The 8,940-nt window shown below is 50.8% G+C and overlaps 1 pseudogene; it reads left to right on the top strand.

Moving 5' to 3' along the window:
* Positions 1-8,366: 8,366 nt before the first annotated feature.
* Positions 8,367-8,485, top strand: LOC122901332 (annotated as a pseudogene).
* The last annotated feature ends 455 nt before the right edge of the window (positions 8,486-8,940 follow it).

Below are 8,940 nucleotides of genomic sequence, written 5' to 3'. Positions count from 1 at the left end.
GAGACCTGGTTAGGAAACAGAAAAGACTCCTACCATCCCACGAATGACTCCTAACTCTTGGAATCGGGCCAAATCCCCACAGTTTGGAGACTCATCCATGTCCCTTGAGGCCACTCCGTCATTACATGGCCATCAGTGACGCATAATCCAAAGGCAAAAGCCTGAGCATGCGCGTCACACTAGCCCTTTGATCATATCCTGAAGATGTCTCCTCATGATCTGTAGATTGGGCCTGCCTTACCTACGTCCCCAAACCTAAGCAAAGTTTGTGTTTTCAGTCTTCTGTCCCCACAGCACTGACCAAACACCCTCCATGCTAGGGCCCCTGTTGCCACAACTCAGGACTGTGCCTGTCCTCTCCAAGGGAATTCTGCCCATTCCATTGGCAACAACCGTACAAATTAGGAGAAATCTCCAAACTCCCCGAGGATATCCCAATAGTGAAGGCCACCCAGGACAAACAGGGGTAATCTGACACCAGCTGAGCCACACCCTCCACTCAGAACCGTAGACAGATATCCACAGAGAAGAAGACTGAACTGGACAAGCCCCTAGGCCGTAATTGGATCCATTGCTTTGTTTTCCAGACATCTCTCCTCAGAGGACTCGTTTCTAATACCAGCATATGGGGTATTCCTGAGGCACCAATTAGAACAAATCTTGCCTCCACATGGGAAACGTGCTCTTTGGAGCTGTCTTAAAATCTCCGGTTCGGAGAATCCTTCAGGGGCCCAGTGCCACGGCCCCATTCCAAGGTCTCCATGGACAGAAACCCACATTAGGACCCATGCGCAGGAGATTCCGTTTCAACTCATCCTCCTTGCTCGCTCCCCCAGAGCCAGCAGACCAAACCTGTCTTGTCGCTAGAAGACCATTGGAATGAGAGGTGGGCTGCCCAGGCATCCATCCATAGAACCCTGCTCTGGCGTAGTTTCTTATGGGACATCCTGGAGCCATCCAACAGATCTCAAATGCCCTGCAGAAGGCATCCTTGCGTTTTGGAGCATTTCACAACTTCCAATGTGGGAAAACCTTGATGGTATTGTGATGTCACCCCCTTTATGAAGGGGAAATCATGGACAGGAACTCCAACCTGAGCAAATGTCTGATACTCACCCTGAATTCAGATGCACGTGATCTCAATTCGGTTCTGCAGAGTGTGTCGGCCTTGCCCTCGCCCTGAAACCTATCTCTAGCTTGTGTTCCTAGACTTCTGTTCTCACACTCCTGGCTCACAAGACCTCAATTTTGGCAATTCTGGACCCACAATCCAGCACTCTGCCTTCCATCCAGAAGAAAAATATTGCCCTACGGAGCTTCCCACACACCCCAAAGGCACTCTGCTGTACCTAAATTATATAGTCTAACGTGGGCACTAATACACTGTCTGACACAGCCTAAGCCCGGGCCTCCTGACCAACACCCAGACAGCTTATCGCACACTGAGCACATCGGACCCGCCATAGCCTTAGCTCGTCAGCTCCTCCCAACCTAACTTTTCAGGATTCAGAACTTAGATGTTGACTCCAAACCCTGCCAAGTGGGGAAGGTGATGCAGAAATCAGAACTCCTCCTTCCCCATGGCAAGAAACATTGTGGTGGGCATGTTGTCCAACGTTCAGTGTAGGAGAAACCAGCATTAACCATGAAGCCCCGCCCATGCTTGATTGCTGGGAAGGCATAAACACGCATTGTGACCCTCAGCGTGAGTCCTGTCCTCTAGTAAGTCCTCTCAGTGGCTGGATCATTAGACCTCATAATGGGCTTACCATGCCCCTAGGCCCCAATTTTTAACCAGATTTTGGTTGTCCAGTCGCCCATCCCCAGGGCTCTGCTCTGGAATCCCTCTTTTGGTGGGACACCAGAGGTAAAAACAAAACAAACAAACAAACAAAAACCAGGACTCCTCCCACCCCACAGAATGACCCCAAAGCCTTGGGATCGGGACAAATCCCCAGAGAGGAAGACTCGCCCATTGCCTATGAGGCCGGACATTCCATGGCTATCGGTGACACAATATCCAGAGACAAAAGCCTGAGCCAGCACCTCACACTCGCCCTTTGTTCATATCCCAAAGAGTTCTCCTCATGATCTGTAGATCAGTCCTGCCATACCTAAGACATGAAACCTAAGCTGAGTTTGTGTTTTCAGACAACTGTCCCCATAGCACTGGCCCACACACCCTACAGGCTCAGGCCCCTGGAGTCAAACCAGAGGACTGTACCTGCACTCTCCAAGGGAATTCTGCCCATTCCATTGGCCACAACCCTACAAATAGGATAAACCCCCATAGTCCCCGAGGCCATCCCAATAGTGTTGGCTACCCAGGACAAACAGGGGCAATTTGAGCCCATCTGAGCACCTACCTGCACTCAGACACGTAGACAGATGTCCCCAGAAATAAATTGGAATGAACAGGTCCCTAGGCCCTAATCGGATCCATTGCTTTGGTTTCCAGGCATCTCTCCTCAGAGGCCTGGATTCTGATACCAACATATGACTGTTTCTTGAGGCACCCATCAGAGCAAATATCGTCTCCACATGGGAAACTTGCATGTTGGAGCTGTGCCAAAGCCTCTGGTTAGGAGGACCCTTCATGGCCCCAGTGCCACCGCCTCATTCCAAGGTCTCCATGAACACAACCCACATTAGGATCCATCCATAGGAGAGTCCATTTCAACTCAGCCCCCTCGGTTGCTCCCCCAGATCCAGCAGATCGAACCTGTCTTGTCGCTAGGAGACAATTGGAATGAGAGGCGGGCTGCCCAGCCATCCATCCTTAGAACCCTGCTTGGAATCATTCCATATGGGAAGTCCTGGAGCCAATCAACCAGTCTCAATTGTCCCGTAGAAGACTCTTTGTGGTTTGGAGCATCTCAAAATTCCATTCGTGGGAAAACCTCCATGGCCTCGTGATCCCCCCCCCACTCTTTATGAAGGTGCCATCAGGGACATAAACTCCAACCTAAGCGATCATCTAATCATCGCCCTCACTTCAGATGCACTAGATCTCAATTCAGCTCTGCAGAGTTTGCCTGTTGTGCCATCGCCCAGAAACCTAAGCCTAGCTTGTGTTCTCAGCCTTCCGTCATCATACTCCTGGCCCACAAGCCCTCCAGTTTGGAAATTCCAGAACTACAGTGCAGCACTCTGTCTGCCCTACAGAAGAAAGACATTGCCCTCTGGGGCTACCCAGAATCCCCAAATGAGGATTAATCTGCACGCCTCTTGCACCAATTCTACAGGAGGCCCTGAGCACTAGTGCCCTTTCTGACATAGCCTGAGCCTGGACCTCACGACCCACACACAGCCAGCTGACCGCACACTGAGCACATTGGTCCCAAAATGGCCTTAGGTCATCATCTCTCCCCAACCTCGGTTTTCAGGCATCAGAACCTAGACCTTATCTGCAATCACTACCCAGGGTTGAACATGATGAAGAAATCAGAACTTCCCCATGGCAAGAAACCTTGTGGTTGGCATGTGGTCCAACGTTCAATGTAGTTGAAATAGGTGTGGCCCATGAGGCCCCGCCCATGCTTGAGGTCCGCGTTGGTCACAAACACGCATTGTGACCCGCAGGGTGAGCCCCGTCCTCAAGAAAGGCCTCTCAGTGGCTGAACCAAGAGATGGGATATTGGGCTTGTCATGCCCTAGGTCCCAATTTTTAACCATAGTTCGGGTTGTCCATTCGCCCCTCCCCAGGGCCCCGCTTGGGAATCTGTAAGGGTGGAGCAGACTGAGTGGAGTCATCCAATCAGTAAGCCATATGTATATCCACTGGGAAAATTGGAATTCAATTGGCCACCTGTGTAGGGGCGGGGCTTAACCACCCCCATAAAGGTTACTCTGCCAGGCTGTGGGGGGGGGGGCTGCTGCAGGAGAGCCGGGCTGCTGCAGGAGAGCCGGGGCTGCTGCAGGAGAGCGGTGAAATCGGCGGAGAGCGGTGAAGTCGGCGGAGAGCAGTGAAGTCCGCGAAGAACCGTGAAGTCCGTGGAGAGCGGTGAAGTGGGGCGGAGAGCGGTGGAAGTCGCAGGAGAGCAGGGGAGTCAACGGTGTATAGAAGAGCTGTAATAGCTCTTGTAAGAGCTATAACCGCGTTTGGCGGTCCAGCTTCCAGCTTCCAGCGCCGGCCCCGAGCGCCGCCGCCTGCAGCCTCCAGCCTCCGGCGGCGGCCCCGAGCCGCCGCCTGCAGCCTCCAGCCCCCGGCGGCCTAGCAGTCCAGTTGTCAGCGGTCCCTTGACGCCTGCGGTCCAGTTTTCAGCGGTCCCTCGACGCCTGCGGTCCCGAGACGCCTGTGGTCCAGCTGTCAGCGGTCCCTCGATGCCTGCGGTCCCGAGACATCTGCGGTCCAGCTGTCAGCGGTCCCTCGAAGCCTGCGGTCCCGAGATGCCTGCGGTCCAGCTGTCAGCGGTCCCTCGACGCCTTCGGTCCCGAGACATCTGCGGTCCAGCTGTCAGCAGTCCCTCGATGCCTGCGGTCCCGAGACATCTGCGGTCCAGTTGTCAGCGGTCCCTCAATGCCTGCGGTCCTGAGACACCTGCAGCCCCTAGGTGCCAGCGGTCTCGAGGCGTAAGCAGCCCTGAGATGCCAACGGCCCCTAGACACCAGCAGCCTCTCTGCAAAATGTCTCGCCATCCCGAACCACAAGTGGCCTTGTCCGCAGTGGTGGCTTCCTCCGGGTGGAAGCCTGGTCAGAGTAGCATCGTGGGGAGCAGAGTCTGTGTCATCCGGGTTGTCCTCCTTGTCATTGTTGCTTCTTCGTCATTGGGAGTGGCCTCATCCAGGAAATGGTCTTGTCCAGAACAGCCTCTTCTTGGGAGCGGCCTTGTCCGGGGAGCAACTTCATTGAGCAGTGGCCCTGTCATGGGAGTGGCCTCTTCTTGGGAACGGCTCCAGTCATGGAGCGGCCTCATCTGCGGAGCAGCAGCGTCATCTAGAGCGGCCTCGTCCACACTGGCCTTCTTGGAAGTGACCTTGTTGGGTTCATCGTCACCGCCTTTTTGTAAGAGGTAGCTCTGACCGGTTGTTTGATTCCTGATGCTTGGCGCGAAATAAAGTTTTGCTTGACCTTTGCTTTGTATCAGTCTCCTTCCTTTGATCACGGACCCTAACATTTGGGGGCTCGTCCGGGATCAAACGACGAGAACTGAGCCAGCATCAGAATTTTTAGGGAAAGCCTCTGGAGGTATTGGGTTTCGAGGTATTGGGTTTCGAGGTATTGGGTTTCGAAGTATTGGGTTTCGAGGTATTGGGTTTCCAGGTATTGGGTTTCGAGGTATTGGGTTTCGAGGTATTGGGATCTGAGGTATTGGGTTTCGAGGTATTGGGTTTCGAGGTATTGGGATCTGAGGTATTGGGTTTCGAGGTATTGGGATCTGAGGTATTGGGATCCTATCCGTCTGTCTGGTTGGAGCTCCAGGGTATAGCCTACCGGGGAGAAGCTGGACGCAGCCATGCTCCCCAGGGCTGGAGTGGATGCGGGGACGCCCTATCCCTCTGCTGATAGATCGACAGGGGGTTCGAGTCCCCCTGGGCGGTCGGGGGGTTCGAGTCCCCCTGCGCAGTCGGTGGTTCGAGTCCCCCTGGGCGGTCGGGGGGTTCGAGACCCTCTGCGCCGTCAGGGGGGGTTCAAGTCCCCCTGGGCGGTCGGGGGTTCGAGTCCCCTGCCTTCCCTTTGACAGTTGAGGGTTTCAAGTCCCCTTAGACGGTTGGGGATAAAGATAGCCCCCACCAGTGGCAAGCTCTGGTTAAATTAAAAAGTGCATATAAATTAATGCACTCCATAAATTTGGTCAGGAGGACAAAGAGAAAAATCCGATTAGGAAATCCATTGAGCTATACAAAAACAAAAACAACACACCAAAGCTTATGGAATGCCATTAAAACAGTACTTAAAGGGAAATTATAGCAGTAAGCACCTGTTTTAAAGGATGAAGTTAAACTTCTACCTCATACAATATACAAAATTTTAAAAGGATCAGAAACCTATATTGTACTCTATAAGGTAACTGATATATGCTATAATATCGATGACCCTTGAAAACATTAGGCCAAATTAAAGAAGCCAGTGATAAAAGACTACATGTATGATCCTGTTTATATGTGAAATGTCCAGAAAACTCAGATCTATAGGAAAAGAAAGTAAATTAATAGTTACTTAAGATAGGTTGCCAAGAGATGGAGTGACCAATGTTTGAATGGGGTTTCATTTAGGATGGTGAAAATGTCCAGAACTTGATTGGACACAATTCATCCTTTTAAAGTATACATTTCAATAAACCATTTAAAGGTTATAGAAACTCTAAAGGAACAACAAATAGAAAGGTAAATAACAAGATAATAGGAGAATATGAAAAAGCTCATGGAGCTCAGGAAAGGAAGTCCCCCTCTCCAGCAGCAGGCTCTGGATGAGGGCCACTGGGGTTGTGGTTATTTGTTTGTTTTTGTTTGTTTTTGTTGTTGTTGTTGTTGTCTATTGTGTTTTGTTATGGTTGAAGGAATGTGGCAAGCAGAGAGTAAGGGGACGCTAGCTTTCATCTTTCTGTTCCTCATAATAGATGTGGGGCTTCTCCCTCACTCATTTTGTGTGTTAAGGGCTATAACGAGCTACCTGGAGTTAGTCAGATGCCGGGTTAAGGTGTCCAATGCTGATGCTCATTAGAGCCGGGCATGGAATATAAGTGCCTAGTGGGCCACTTTTGGTAAGCAGAACTGGTACTGTGGGATGAACCAACCTCGAGACAGAGACTTTAAGGAATATTCCCAAGCAGCTGCCAAAACTTCTTTTGTTTCGGGGAATTCCTTGCCTTCTCTGGCCCGACGTGGACTGCCTGGCCCCTCCCCCTTGCTGGCAGGGAAAGCATGGCATCTGAAGTGGAATGGGCCCAGGTGGAACATGAGGTCTGTTTGCGAAGGGATGGCTGGGCTGATGGTTAACTGTCTGTTTCAAGGGTTTAATGAGTAATTGTTAAAGTGGCTTCCGAAGTCTTTGATAACCTGAAACTGTGAAGGGTTGCTTGAATGAAAAATGGAGTTAAATTTGTTGGACATCTAGATCCTAACCAAATGGGATGAAATGCTAGGGCGCTGTTTGCTGGAACTGGGTTTGTACTTTTGAAATCTGCTGGTGAACACATTCTGTGCTTAACTGATTGATAAATTTGCCATCTAAAGAATTCTGTTGTAACAACTCACCATTGGTTTATATTTAGTCTTAAGTAGAGGTTAAGGTATTTCTAAGAGTACAAAATTCTGTTAAGTGTAATTAAGACTGATGGAAATGGGACAAGCAACTCTGTATGTAAAAAGTAGGAGATATGTAAAAGGGAGATAAACAGCCCTAAGGTCACTGTCAGAGCTAAATCCATTCATAAAAGAATGGAAGGGGAGACTGATCACCTCCCATTAGCCAGGGATACCAAAAGGGGAGGATGTCCAACCTGTTTGAATCTGAAAAATGCCTGACTGTGTGAATGTATCTCTATGGCTCCACCGCTTCCACTATGGAGTCTGAATGGACTGCACCCTAAATCTTGCAGGGCTTCATATGGCATAACGGTCATCTACTCCATGGAGTAGCCCAGTCCAGGGTTTATACAGACAGACCTTAAATAAGACGCTCCTAAGTTCCCACGAGGGACACGAGCAGGACAGCATCCAGGGACAGCCCTGCTCCAATGGCAGAGCAGATCACAGCTGTTCTCTCTGGGCTCCTCCACCCAGAATCTGGGAGATGGAACAGGGGAAATTCTGTGCAATGGATTTGGACTCTGCTTAGCACCTCTGTGTTGGCTCACAGACCTAGAAAAACGAGAGCCGGAGGGTCCACTTTGAGTCTAGGAAGCCATCTTCCAAGAGGAAGAAAACTCTCTGAAGTTCCATGAGCTGCTCGTCCCTCTTCTCTGATGTCTGGACTCGATGGGTCACACAAGGGCCTATGGGAGGAGCTCGGGAGTCAAGGCTTCAAATCTTGGCCATCAGAGGCTGCCAGGGACCTGACCCGATTGATACACGTGCAGCTGCTGGCACGTTTCTGAATATGCTGGCTCTCTGCAGCCTCTGCATCTTTGAACAACATGTCCATCTGTCTGAAACATCATTCTGTTCCAAGCACTTAGAAACCCTCCACTACCTCCTCCTTTGTACAGAATGGGTATGACCACAAGGCATCAGTAGCCCAAGAAGGCCGGGGGCCAATGTAACTATGAACGAGAGAGATATGGTAGCTAACCAAGCCTGGACAAATTAAAGTAACAGTAGGGTATGAGAAAGTTCAGCTTCCTCCAGCAAGGGGAGGACGGTTCCATGTTATATAGGGTGTCGCGTACACTCATCTGAGAATATCGGGTAAGAACCTTATGATTGTCTACGGCCATACCATCCTGAAGGCGCCAGATCTCGTCTGATCTTGGAAGCTAAGAAGGGTCGGGCCTGGTTAGTACTTGGATGGAAGACTGCCAGGGAATACCGGTTGCTTTTGCTTTGATCTCCAAGAGGGAATTTCTTGGGACGGTGGGCTACTACAGGCTGTGGATGCTATCTTCACGGAGATGGCACAACCTCTCTACGAACTGGCTAAGGGAGGACTCACTATTGTAGAGTGTGGACAGCTGAGGCAGAAGGAGCATTTCGGGAATTACAAAGAGCCTTACTGTGTGCCCCAGCATTGGTCATCCCAGATGTTACCAAGCCCTTACACTTGTATGTGAAGGCAGGGCTGACTAAAGAAGTTTTGACTCAGACTCTAGGGCATGGTGAAGGCCAGTGGTCTATCTTAGCAAGAAACTAGACCCAGTAGCAGCTGGGTTCCCTCCTTGCCTCCGCATAATCGCCGCAACAGCCCTCCTGGTTAAGGATGCGAGTAAATTAACTTTGGGCCAAAATCTTGTTATAACCACCACACACGCGATTAAGGGCCTTCTCCGGACTCCACCAGAC

The sequence above is a fragment of the Neovison vison genome, chromosome 2 (assembly GCF_020171115.1).
Source record: "Neovison vison isolate M4711 chromosome 2, ASM_NN_V1, whole genome shotgun sequence".
Classification (NCBI taxonomy): domain Eukaryota; kingdom Metazoa; phylum Chordata; class Mammalia; order Carnivora; family Mustelidae; genus Neogale; species Neogale vison.
This window is presented reverse-complemented; position numbering and strand designations above follow the sequence as displayed.